General features: G+C 49.6%; 1 protein-coding gene across 2 annotated transcripts in view; it reads left to right on the top strand.

Moving 5' to 3' along the window:
• LOC141206901 (dynein axonemal heavy chain 12-like) overlaps positions 1-11,474 on the top strand; it is a 19,727-nt gene extending 8,253 nt beyond the window's left edge. For both annotated transcript variants that reach the window (XM_073664279.1, XM_073664280.1), the window contains exon 7: positions 10,613-11,474. The gene's annotated coding sequence lies outside the window, so the exon portion shown is untranslated. The remainder of the gene's footprint in view (positions 1-10,612) is intronic.
• Positions 11,475-13,179: the final 1,705 nt, after the last annotated feature.

The raw sequence follows: 13,179 nt of genomic DNA on the forward strand, positions 1-13,179 counted from the left end.
AGAGAGGGGAGGGATAGATACCGGGAGATACCAAGAGAGAGAAAAAGAGAGAGACCCAACCAGTGCAAGGCTAAGCCGGGCAGGCGGCAGCAGCTATTTATACCCACTGCTGATCTCTGATTGGTGGAAAATCTGGGTGTGGCTGCTATTTATACCCACTGCTTATCTCTGATTGGTGGAAAATCTGGGGGTGCCTGCTCTGTGATTGGTGGAAAATCTGGGCATGGCTGCTCTGTGATTGGTCAGCATTATGACCTCACAGTGGCGATGACTCATACCTCCTGGGTGGTTCTTCTGGGCAATTCTGTTTTCTGATTGGTGGAAATTCTAATCAGCATTATGACCTCACAGTGGCCGTGACTCATGTTTCATGGACTGTTCTATCTGGGTGACCTGAAACATGCTGATCTCTGATTGGTTGAAATTCAAGTCATCTTCATGACATCACAATCGAGAAGAATGAATATCCAATTTACTTAATATAAATGACCAGCAATGCTGTTCTCTTAATGGTGGAAATTCAAGTCATCTTCATGACATCACAATCAGCATGTTATTACTGCCGATATGTCCAATTTTTTTCCTAAATTTCCTACGTTTGTCCTAATTTATTAGCACATATATACCACTCATTCCTACAATCAAAGGATCAGGAAACCCCTCTGAAATCAATATCCTACAATTTACCCCAACAGCAAAAAAACAACTATACACAAAATACCAAAAGGTATATCAGATTATTAATGAGCAAATAAAAGACACATAAAAATAATTTTTAGAAATGTGTAGAAAAAATGCTGTAAAGTAAGAACGCTTCAAAAATAGAAATGTTAATGATCTATTTAATCAATTAACAAAATACAAGTGAATGAACAAACGAAAAATCTAGATCCAATCAATATTTGGTGTGACCAACTTTTCACTTTAAAACAGCGTCAATTCTTCTAGGTACACCTGCGCAAAGTCAGGGATTTTGTAATAATGCAGTCAGGTGTCTGGTCATACACCATGGCAAGACTGAGCAAGAATACACAAGGAAGTTATACTACATCAGCAAGGTCTCTAAGGCACAAATTTCAAAGCAGATTGAGGGTTCAAGATGTGTCATTCAAGCACTAGTGAAGAAGCACAAGAAAATGTGCAAGGTTGAGGTCAATAGATGCAGTGGTCGGCCAAGGAAACTTAGTGCAGCAGATGTATGACACATTATGGTTACTTTCCTTCAAAAGCGGAAGATGTCCAGCAGTGCCATCAGCTCAGAACTGGCAGCAACCAGTGGGACTCAGCTTCACTCATCTACTGTTCAGAGAAGACTGGCCAGAAGTGGTCTTCATAGCAGAATTATGGTGAAAAAGCCATATCTTCCACATCAAAACAAGGCCAAGTGACGCTGAGTCACTGCATTAAAACAGAGAAAACGGGGAAGGAGGGGGGGGGGATTGGCAAGTTGTGCGCGGTTGAGCCAAAATATGAAAAATGTGGTTGTTACTGTAGGGAGTTTGTTCACTGAAGGGCTGGAGAGCAGAACAATAATGAGTGTCTGTGGTCAATAGTGATGCATAACCACGGTGAAGGGTCCTGTAAGTTTGGGGCTGCATTTCAGCAAATGGAGTTGGGAATTGGGTCAGACCTCATGCTATAACATTTTCCCCCATCATGGGCTCCTCTCTGGCATATTGTCCCTATTCTGGCATAATTTCCCTCATTCTGGTTTAAGACATCGCTGTTTGCTCCGCTGCACCTTCTGCATTCTTCAATATCCAGATCCATATTCCAGTTTGTCTTCTCTTCTGCACTACGTGAGTCCACAATCAACTGAGGAATACCTACGTCTGCTTACTATCCTTATTTCTGTTTGCATATTACTGTACCTAAGTAAACTTGGACTATCGTTAACGTTTACATACCCTAATAGTAATGAAGGCCGTGCCTTACAGATTAGGTTCTAAGAAGTATTGTTTGGAATGAACTTACCTTCATAAACTGTTTGCTGTGATCTTTTGCACTTGAGTTTAAAATAGACTTTCACACTACTCTTGTCTCAGTCTCTGCTTTTTTCGCCATTGGACTTCAGGGTATCTACTAACATCGTAACAGGCAGTTCCTTTGAGCTCATGATTCTCATTTGGTCTGACATGCACTGTGAGCTGTGAGGTCTTATATAGACAGGTGTGTGCCTTTCCAAATCAAGTCCTATCAGTTTAATTAAACACAGCTGGACTCCAATGAAAGAGTAGAACCATCTCAAGGAGGATCACAAGAAATGGACAGCATGTGACTTAAATATGAGCAAAGGGTCTGAATACTTATGACCATGTGATATTTCAGTTTTCCTTTTTTAATAAATTTGCAAAAATTTCTACATTTCTGTTTTTTTTCAGTCAAGATGGGGTGCACAGTGTACTTTAGTGAGAAAAAAAAATGAACTTTTTAGAATTTACCAAATGGCTGCAATGAAACAAGGAGTGAAAAATGTAAAGGGGTCTGAATACTTTCCGTACCCACTGTATATAGTACTCAATGGGTGTGGCCTGCCTCTGATTGAGAAGTGCCTCTTCCGGCAGTCTGAATAAGGGTCTATCATTAGGGGTGTGACTAATTTGTTTTCACTTAGGGTGATATATGTCCCGCTTTTAATGAGATTTAATAACATTTGTATTTTAGGGTTTCTATTATAATTCTGGGATTTCCTAATTTGTTTATAGAATTTTTGAATTGCATAACACATAGGATAAGGATAATAGGTTTAGTATATGAGATAGGAAATAGTTATTGATAGAACTAGTGCAGTGGATGGGCACTAGTGTTAATAAAAAGAGGGGCATTTCCTGATAGTGTGCGCCATGTCCCATGATTTGGGAATCTTACAGACCATATTGCACTATCATTAAGTTGCTGTTTTGTTGCTATGCAGTTAGGTTTTCCTTTCTTATAAGTTTGTCCTTTGTCTCTCCCTGTCTCTCTCAGATGTAGCTGTGATGTCAGTAACCCCTCCCTTCTTCTCCATTCTTCTTCCTCATTCACCATTTTCAGCCATGTTAGAAGCTTATGTGCTTCCAGCCCGTTTCTAAAAAAGTCTTTTTACCTGCTGTACATTTGCACATCATCGAGTATTCTGCTAGAAAATAAATCTTCTTCTGAATCTTCAACAATGTGCTTCTTGCAGTCGAGTTAAACTATCTGAAGACATCACTATGTGTGAGTACGGTAAAGAGACAGCCTAGAAACGGTGTCTCACAGCGCCCTATGCTTGCAGCTTAGTCATGGAGTCAGAATAGTGTGAGTTCAGTGAGAGTTAGTGAAGTGCATAGTGAAGGTGAAGTTCAGGTGCGGTGGGCTGCTAGGGGCAGCATGTGTCACTTGTTCCAGGCAGTGGGAGGCATTACTGGGATCCAGAGCAATCGCTCCAGTCACGTCCAGAGCCTAAGGTCTGGTATAGGAGCTGCCGGACACTTTGTGTACTCTGAAGTACAAAGGAAGATGGACAGGGACCTGCATAGATGGAAGTTGAAGGCCAGTCCCGGGTGCACTGCAGAGGTGGACGAGAAATACAGGATGAGCTAGCAACAGGGCTGAAGAGGAGTTATGCTAAGAAGGAGGATAATGTGAATTGCTGTGCCTTATCCTGTCTGTACCCACCTGATGAACTAGAACTGTCAAGTATATGTTTGACTGTTACAAAGAACTTTGTGTCCCCTAAATTGTGTGCGGCGGCTTCTGAGGAAAGAAGCCTGAAGGCAGTGGAGGCCTGCGGCCTACAAGAGAATGTGCTGCACCCCACACCCTAGACCACACTGGGACTGGGACACCCATTGTCTGTAAAGTGCCAGAGCGAAATCAGACAGACGTTCAGTCACGACTACCGCTCTGTGCCACTTTACAAGATGAGTGATAAGGGAACTTCTCCATCAGAAGAGAAGAGGAAATAATGGTCGCTGCCCAAACTGTGACAAGAACAGGACCACAATGTGTGTCACCCTGGCCTGGATGCCACAAATGTATAATAAAGCTGTGTCTGAGAGCAAAGGGGAGGTCCTCTAGTCAAGGGCCATTAGCATGCAATACCTCCTGTCACAGGCCAGTAGGGGGAGCAGGCTGCCCCTATAAAAGCTGGAACTGGGGGCAGGGTTAGAGAGAACTGGACAACCTGTCTCTGGATTGAGAGGTGTCCCAGAGCCGGGACAGACAGTTGTGTTGCAGCCTAAGAGGACGTGTGGCAGTAGGAGAGCCACGAGCCAGCGACAAAAGGCGAAGTGAGTCTGTCCTGGCAGATAAAGAAACTAATCTTCCAGACTTTGGTGTCTGAGGCTGTGAGGATTCCACATCCTACAGCAGATAACCAGTCCGCAGGGGACTGTATGTTCCTTGGCCTAAGAAGCCCGGAGGCTCCGCCATAGCAGAAGGGACCAACAGAGCCGTACCAGGCCGGGAGTAGCAAGGGACCCAAGTTGCAAGCCATACGGGCGAGAGGACACGGTGAGCTCAGGAACGTGGGCTGTTACATTACCAGAAGGGAAATAGCCAGAAGGAGCACAGAGAGCACGGTAGGCCGACACCCTCATCTTGACCAGGGCCAGCTTCCCACTTGCTCTCAGACATCCAGGCCCCCTCCTAGCCGGGCCTGTTTCTGGGTCGTTTTACCTGTTCTAATAAAGACCCTGAACTGTTTAAGAGGCCTCCGTTTCCTGGCTAACGCGGTTGGAATCATCCCCTCCATCATCCATCATACACTGCCCTGGGGCCCTACTCTTCCCGTGGGGAGTTGTACTATTCGGAGCTGCACATTTACATCTGCCCCAGAGGTCTGCACTGTAGCGGCGGTTAGCACTGACCGCAATCCACGGGTGGCGTAGTCGGACATTACTTAAAACTTATAAAGGACTGCCACTGGCCTGACCACCCTAAGCCACGGACCGGGTTGCCACCACTACCCCCATCGTCTCCCTATTGCCCGGCTCCGAGTGTCCCACGGCCCAGGGGGTGAGTCAGCTTTGGCGTAGTCGGCAGGATTGTAACCAACCCGCCACAAACGGGTATTGCGTGCCTGAAAAAGACTGTACACGTACCTGAAGAAGAGTTTTTCCACCACCCGGAGCCGTTTCCCGCCATTTTCAACCGTCTCCCGCCATCTTCCGTCAGTTCCCGCCATCTTCAGCCGTTTTCCCGCCAACGGATGCCATCTTCAGGACGCTGCGCGGGAAGAGGAGGGGCGTGGACGTCCAAACCGCGCGAGACCCGAATCTCCGCCCCACGCACCGACGCTGCGTAAGGTCCTGGAAGGGAGAGAGAGCGACGCTGACGTCATCAGGACGCGACGCAGGTCCTCGTCCGGAGCAGCACCAGCGGAGTCGCGGCCTACAGAAGAGGATCGTCAGAAGGTAGACCACGCTTAACTAGGGGGGAGGAAGATGTCGGACACTGAGGCGCCCACTACCACCAGCACAGCTGCAGCAGCGGTGATGCCATTTTCCCTGCCCTACGTCAATGGAGGGCCTGGTTGCCTAAGTATTCAGGGGAGCCCCATGCCCTAACTGACTTTAAGGAAAGGCTGTACAGTTTGTTCCAAGTTTACCCCCTGACAGAGGAACAGAAGATTAGCATACTGACAGGGCAGTTAACTGGCACAGCCCAGCGGGAGGTAAAGTAATGGCCCGCTGAGGAGAAAAGGACCGTAAAGGACATTCTGGCCCGGCTGCGGGGTACCTTTGATACACGTACCTCCGCTGAAATTAAAATGCGGTTCTACGGATGTAAGCAGCGGGCACAGGACAGCATCAGAGACTATGCCATAAATTTGCAGGAAGCCTTGAGAGCGATCAAACAAGCTGACCCTGGCAGCGTGCAGGATACGGATAAGCTACTAACAGAACAGTTCATAGAAGGTCTGCTGTCTAGCGCCCACAGGACCCAGCTGCGCCTCATGTTCTTTCAGAACCCTGATCTGACCTTTGCCCAATTCAAGGACAGGGCCATAAGGGTGCTCCGTGAACCCGCAACAAGTGGCGCTATAAACCCCCGGCGCCCTGCTCTCACCTACCACCAGAAGGCGGCGCCCTCCTCTGTGGACTCTGTGGGGGACGATGCACAGGCCCTGAACCAAGCCCCGTCGAAAGATCTGCATCACCAAGTCCAGGAGCTGACCAGGAGCGTTGCGGCATTGACCAGGACCGTCCAGGCGTTACAAGTGGACCCGTCAAGACCCATCGAGTTGGCTTCAAGTCCGGAGGATGTCCCGTGGCGTCGACAGAGGAGGACCCCGTCGTTCCGAGGGAGGCCCACAGATCGCTACGCAGAGGATGGACAGCCCATTTGCCGTCGATGCAACCAGCCCGGACACATTTCCAGGTACTGTAATTTAAACGGGTCCAACCTGGGGCAGAGAGCCAACCCCCAGGCATAAGATCACCAGGCCCTTATAATTGGCGTGATAAGTACGTTGGGGGGGGCGCCCGGTTTTACCCATGGTGCTGAACGGTATCCCCATGAGCGCCTTGCTGGATACCGGGTCGCAAGTAACTACTATCCCTTATGTACTTTTTAAGCAGTATTGGACTGATGCTGATATAACACGGTACCCAGACAGTGACTTGAGCATCATCGCCAGTAATGGCTTGCCCGTGCCGCAGATGGGGTTCAAGGAAATGACCATTAAAATTGGTAAAGTTGAACTACCGGCACAGGGAGTGATTATTGTGGACATTGACCGTCGTGAAAGTCACCCTAAAATAACTGTGGGTACTAACGTGATTGAAAATTGTCTTTCAGAGGTAATTGTAATTCTACAACAGGTGGCAGTGAATGCTAGTTCCAGCCAACAGAGAGTCCTCAACAAGGAGATAAAAGCCCTGATGAGACGGCAGCAGGTAGAACTGTCTGGTGGTGAGATCGGTAGCGTAAGACTGAGTGACCCATTCCCCATTTCCATGCCTCCCAAAAGTGAAATGATGATCTGGTGTCGGACTGCAATCGGGTTGAGAGGTAGAGACTACCAAGCCATGGTAGAACCCGTGTACTCAGACAGCAGGCCCACCATTTTGACAGCCTGGGGGGTGGTTGATGTCCGTCATGGGAGGGTGCCCGTTCACATTCTCAACATTGGGGAGAGGGAGGTACACTTACCCAGGTACGCTACACTTGCCAAACTGTTTGCTGTTGAGCACAAAGCTATCAGGGCCGTGGAACCTTTGCCTCCCTCTCCACAGGCGGAGAGTAATGGCTCCCAGAAACAAAAGGAGGACTGGTGCCAGAAACTCCATGTGGGTGCTGACTCCACTCCCCTGCACCAAAAACAAGGAGTCTACCGGGTGGTACAGGAGTACGAGAGAGTCTTTAGTAAGCACCCGCTAGACTTCGGCAGAGTAAAAGGGATAGAACACCACATCCCCACAGGGAGCCACCCACCAATAAAAGAGAGACACAGGCCTGTACCCCCTGCACATTATCAGAACGCCAAAGGTATGCTGCGGGAAATGAAAGAAGCTGGGGACATTAGAGATAGCTGTAGCCCCTGGGCAGCCCCCCTGGTTCTGGTAAAAAAGAAAGACGGCACCATGAGAATGTGCGTGGACTATAGACAAATCAACCGTATCACCCACAAAGACGCATATCCGCTGCCTAGAATAGAAGAGTCTTTAGCCGCACTAAAATCAGCTAACTTCTTTTCTACTTTGGACCTTACTAGCGGGTACTGGCAGGTTCCTGTGGCAGAGGCTGACAAGGAGAAGACCGCCTTCACCACCCCGATGGGACTGAGCGAGTTCAACTGTATGCCCTTCGGGCTCTGGAACGCACCAGGGACCTTCCAGAGGCTGATGGAATGCTGTCTAGGGCACCGAAACTTCGAGACTGTCCTCCTTTACCTGGACGACGTGATCGTCTATTCGAAGACTTACGAGCACCATCTAAAGCACCTGGCCGAGGTGTTCGAAGCCCTGGCAGGCTATGGCCTGAAGGTGAAACCATCAAAGTGTCACCTGTTGAAACCGAAGGTCCAGTACCTAGGGCACGTGGTAAGTGCGGAAGGAGTAGCCCCCGACCCTGAGAAGGTCACGGCAATCAAGAGCTGGCCAAGCCCTTCGAACATCAAGGAAGTGAGGCAATTCCTCTGGTTGGTAGGCTACTACCGAAGGTTCATCCCCGGGTTCACTAAGATGGCAGCTCCTATGCAGGACTTCCTGATAGGACAGTCTAAGTCCAGAAGCCAAAAGCCACCCTTCAAGTGGGATAAACCGGAAGAGGAGTCCTTCTGTCAGTTGAAGATGGCCCTCACAGGGGATGAGATCCTGGCCTACCCTGATTATGGCCAGCCTTTTATTCTCCACACAGACGCCAGTAATGTGGGACTGGGAGCCGTACTGTCACAAAACCAACAGGGCAGAGAAAGAGTGATCGCGTACGCCAGTCGGAAGCTGAGGCCCACCGAGAGGAACCCGGAGAATTACAGCTCCTTCAAGCTAGAATTCTTGGCGGTGGTGTGGGCCCTAACGGAATGCTTCAAGCATTACCTGACCTCCGCAAAGTTCACTGTGTACACGGACAACAACCCGTTAACACACCTAGACAGTGCAAGACTTGGTGCCCTGGAACAGCGGTGGATGGCCCGTCTCTCCAATTATGACTTCGTGATCAAGTACCGGGCAGGCAAAACCAATGCCAACGCTGATGCCCTATCGAGAATGCCTCACTTACCTGAAGGTGACGAAGACCCAGAAGAGCTGGAGGAGGTAGAACTCCCCGCGTTTCACCGGTATGGGGCCGCTCAATACTCCCACCGCGTGAAGGAGGAAGATTTAACAACCGTTATGATCAATCCCCTACCTCACCACAGCTGGGCCGAGACCCAAGATAGTGACCCTGCAATCCGCCTGGTGAAAGATCTGCTGACCCAGGAAGATGCCCGCTTAGATCCGGATGCTCCAGAGGAAGCCAAGCAGCTATGGAAAGAGAAGAGCAAGCTGTTCCTCTATGAAGGCAAGCTGTACAGAAGACTTGTCAACCACCGGACACAAGAGCTGACCTGGCAAGTCGTGGTCCCAAGGCGGGATGCAGCTATGGTCCTGGGGGCTTACCATGACAGAGCGGGGCACTTCGGTTGGAAGAAACTGGAGTTCCTGCTAAGAGGACGGCTCTTTTGGGTCGGCATGAGAGGGGCTGTAGAGAAGTGGTGCAGGGACTGTGGCCCTTGTAACTTAAGGAGAAAAGACCGCACCAGCCAGAAGACACCCTTGAAGCCCATCGTCACCCAGCAGCCTCTTGAGCTGGTAGCTCTGGACCACGTCAAATTGGCTCCAAGCCGGTCAGGATACATCTACGCCCTGACAATCGTGGACCACTATTCCCGTTTTCTAGTGGTGGTCCCGGTAAAAGACTTGACAGCCCAAACGGCGGCCAGAGCCTTCCAGCAATACTTCTGCCGTCCACACGGGTATCCGGAACAGGTCCTGACGGACCAGGGTCCAGCGTTCGGAGCTGAAATCTTGCAAGAGTTCTGCAACCTCTATGGCTGTAAGAAGATTCGGACAACGCCTTACCGCCCACAAACCAATGGGATGTGTGATTAAATGAACAATATAGTCATTGATCTCCTGAAGACGTTGCCCCTGGAGGAATGCAGCCTGTGGCCAGAAAAACTGCCGGACCTGATAGACTTATACAACCATATCCCGGTGAACGCTACAAACTGCACCCCGGCTTACCTGATGCGAGCCAGACCAGGTAAGCTGCCCCTAGATCTGGAGATGGGAGTCCTAACACCTGAGGACACCTCCCTGGATGCGGACTGGGATTCGGAGAGGCGACTGCAGTACAAGAATGTACAGGAGAGTGTGGAGAAGAGCCTGGCCCAGGTGAGAGAAAGGCAAGAAAGACTCTTCAACCAACACGCCCCTGCTGGTCCCCTAGAACCTGGTGAGCAGGTCCTGAAGCGAAAGAGAAGGCTACATAAGATGGACGACCAGTGGGAAAGGGAACCCTACACCGTACTGCAGTCTGATCATGACAACTCGAAGGTGTGCGTGATCACCAAGGATGGAGGAGAAACCACTAGTACCGTCTCCAGAGACCACCTAAAAAGGTGCCCCGAACAACTCCGTAGTGCAGAAGAGGATCAAAGTGACCTTGAACCCGCAGAGGACAAGGAAGAAATGATCAGCACCGTTCTCTGAGAGTTCCCTCAGTCCTGGACTCGAATAAACGATGCCATAGTGGTACCCGTCCTGCATTTCCTGCAACCGGCTCAGCAACAACCTACACCAGAGTCGGAAGGTGAAGAAGAGCAAGCAGTTCCAGAGGCAGAAGAGCCTGTACCAGCAGCCCAGGAGAATCAACCCTCTGCTGACAGTGAGCCTGCCATGCCTGCGATGAGCCAAAGGACCCGTAGACAGCTGCCTGCCCTACCTGTACACCAAGCTGGTAGCTCTACCCCTAACGCTAGTGAAGAAAACCAGGTTGGTCCACCACCAGACAGTGGGTTACGCAGGTCAACCAGAAGCACAAAGGGGCAGATACCCGCTCGCTGGAGAATATAGGGTGCACTAAAACTGTAAATAACCCTGTTGCCAAGTGTTGAAATGTTTGCAAATTTACATGCATGATTAGTAATTGTGTATTTCAGTTTCTTACAGTTACCGTACGGACTCAAAGGTTATGGACTTTTAATAACCGGGACTTTGTATGGACTGCGTTCGGAGCCTGACCAAGGAATGAACTAAGACTGTAAAGGACTTGGGGCTAGGACAGACCCCCACCTGGTTAAGGCTCCCCGTTGTGTTGGTGAAAATGGACACCCGGTCACAGACCACACTGTGACCTTAAGAACTCAATCTGTGCGTCACTTGCCTGATAATGTTTTATGGTCATGCATATGATCTTTGTTTATTGTTTAGTCCCGGAGTACTAAATTTTACTAGGGGGGAATGTGTCACCCTGGCCTGGATAACACAAATGTATAATAAAGCTGTGTCTGAGAGCAAGGGGGAGGTCCTCTAGTCAAGGGCCATTAGCATGCAATACCTCCTGTCACAGGCCAGTAGGGGGAGCAGGCTGCCCCTATAAAAGCTGGAACTGGGGGCAGGGTTAGAGAGAACTGGACAACCTGTCTCTGGATTGAGAGGTGTCCCAGAGCAGGGACAGACAGTTGTGTTGCAGCCTAAGAGGACGTGTGGCAGTAGGAGAGCCATGAGCCAGCGACAAAAGGCGAAGTGAGTCTGTCCTGGCAGATAAAGAAACTAATCTTCCAGACTTTGGTGTCTGAGGCTGTGAGGATTCCACATCCTACAGCAGATAACCAGTCCGCAGGGGACTGTATGTTCCTTGGCCTAAGAAGCCCGGAGGCTCCGCCACAGCAGAAGGGACCAGCAGAGCCGTACCAGGCCGGGAGTAGCAAGGGACCCAAGTTGCAAGCCATAAGGGCGAGAGGACACGGTGAGCTCAGGAATGTGGGCTGTTACATTACCAGAAGGGAAATAGCCAGAAGGAGCACAGAGAGCACGGTAGGCCGACACCCTCACTCTGACCAGGGCCAGCTTCCCACTTGCTCTCAGACATCCAGGCCCCCTCCTAGCCGGGCCTGTTTCTGGGTCGTTTTACCTGTTCTAATAAAGACCCTGAACTGTTTAAGAGGCCTCCGTTTCCTGGCTAATGCGGTTGGAATCATCTCCTCCATCATCCATCATACACTACCCTGGGGCCCTACTCTTCCCGTGGGGAGTTGTACTATTCGGAGCTGCACATTTACATCTGCCCCAGAGGTCTGCACTGCAGCGGCGGTTAGCACTGACCGCAATCCACGGGTGGCGTAGTCGGACATTACTTAAAACTTATAAAGGACTGCCACTGGCCTGACCACCCTGAGCCACGGACCGGGTTGCCACCACTACCCCCATCTTCTCCCTATTGCCCGGCTCCGAGTGCCCGAGAGCAAATACATTAAATTACTAGCAGACAGTGCAGTTATCAAACAATAAAAAATAGACAGGATTCAAATGCAAGCAACATAATGTCAGAACTGATATACACATTAAGTGACTAGATTCCCTGGATAGCTAAATTCGCTACTGAGGCCAGAACATGGGCTGCCCAGCACTATTTAAGTGCAACCCATGAAGATAGACACTCTAATTTACAAGGCCATAACATATAGGTGCATCTCACAAAATTAGAATATCATCAAAAAGTTAATTTATTTCAGTTCTTCAATGCAAAAAGTGAACCTCATATATTATATAGAGTCATTGCAAACACAGTGATCTATTTCAAGTGTTTATTTCTGTTAATGTCGATGATTATGGCTTACAGCCAATGAAAACACAAAAGTCATTAACTCAGTAAATTAAAATAATTAACAAAAAACACCTGCAAAGACTTCCTAAGCATTTAAAAAGGTCCCTTAGTCTGTTTCAGTAGGCTCCACAATCATGGTGAAGACTGCTGACTTGACAGATGTCCAGAAGGCAGTCATTGACACACTCCACAAGGTCCCAGAGTTCCAATTTTCATTTGAAATCAAGGTCCCAGAGTCTGGAAGAAGAGTGGAGAGGCCACGATCCAAGCTGCTTGAGGTCTAGTGTGAAGTTTCCACAATCAGTGATGGTTTGGGGAGCCATGTCATGTGCTGGTGTAGGTCCACTGTGTTTTTTCAACACCAAAGTCAGCGCAGCCGTCTACCAGGAAATTTTAGAGCATTTCATGCTTCCCTCCGCCACAGTATCATAGCTACCAGGGGGGCAAAGGGGCGGTGGCCCCGGGCCCCTCGCTCTTAGGGGGCCCATCCAGGGCTACGCCAGTGTAACTGTATCTGGCATGCCCCTGGTGCCAGCATCGGGCCCCACCGCCCGTCACCGCCGCAAGTTTACTGATGAGAGAGGGAGCGCGGATCTCTCTCCCATTAGTCCCTTCTGTGACTGACGTCTCTGGCATCATCACTTGGCGCCCGGCCCGCTGTGCTGAAGATGTGTGCGGGCTGGGTGCTCTGAGCAGCGAGGGAACCAGGAGGAGAGGTGAGTACCGTTTATTTATTTTTTGCCGGGTGGGGGGCGGCATTATATTACAGACTCTGCCTATGGGAAGGGGGAGGTGCATTATACTACAGACTCTGCCTATGGGGGGCATTATACTACAGACTCTGTTTATGAGCAGGGGAGGGCATTATACTACAGACTCTGCCTATGGGGGGGACATTGT

Source organism: Phyllobates terribilis, unplaced genomic scaffold (genome assembly GCF_046119375.1).
Source record: "Phyllobates terribilis strain yellow unplaced genomic scaffold, ASM4611937v1 Scaffold_144__1_contigs__length_4642544, whole genome shotgun sequence".
In the NCBI taxonomy this organism is placed as follows: Eukaryota; Metazoa; Chordata; class Amphibia; order Anura; family Dendrobatidae; genus Phyllobates; species Phyllobates terribilis.